Here is an 805-nt window from a genome sequence, read left to right as displayed (position 1 = left end):
ATATATAGTAAACAATTTTCGATGAATAAAATATAAAATAATAGGCCACAATTTCAATCTTGTGTTAGGTTTCAAAATTCTTGAATCAGGGTGTTTACATAGCAAAAAAAAAAATCAAGTCAACAGAAAATTATCAGGGTTCTAGTACTATGCCTATCGGGCACTCTCGTGTAGGTCCCACACTTAGTAGATAGAGTAGTTTTAATTATCATAACGAAAATATAGGCGAATTATTACACAACTGAAATACTTAATCTGGATAGTATAAATTGGTTATTTTCGACGTACTCAATTAGAATAATCATACTAATAATATTACATCTAGAAGTAGAAATAAAATATTAAATTTGTTATTGTAATCGTATTGTACTCGTTTTTAAAAATTTAAAAGAAATTTTTATTTTTTAAATGATTTGATTGAATTATAAAGCATTTATTGTTTTTAAATTGTATTTATTATCATTAAACTTACTAATTTTTAACACTTTGTTTTAAAATAAAATATGCAATCTGGAAATTTTATAGTTACTATTTACAGTACATTTATCAGAATGGAGACATTGCATAGTTGGGTCCAGATAGATTTAATCTGACAGTGATTAAAATCACTATCATAAGAAACGCTTCGATGCAAATCTGTAGATAGTGTTTAATTTTAAAAAATTGATGGATAATTGCAAAATTAACATCAACTTCTATTAAAATAAAATACAAAACCCATAATTTGAATACAAAAATAGCATATTTTTGAATACGGCAGCCATTTGCGTATAAAAGATAGGTCGTCGGGACAAATTTTTTTTTT

This window comes from Daktulosphaira vitifoliae, unplaced genomic scaffold (genome assembly GCF_025091365.1).
Source record: "Daktulosphaira vitifoliae isolate Bord-2020 unplaced genomic scaffold, ASM2509136v1 Scaffold_2, whole genome shotgun sequence".
Classification (NCBI taxonomy): Eukaryota; Metazoa; Arthropoda; class Insecta; order Hemiptera; family Phylloxeridae; genus Daktulosphaira; species Daktulosphaira vitifoliae.
Note: the sequence above shows the minus strand (reverse complement) of the source record.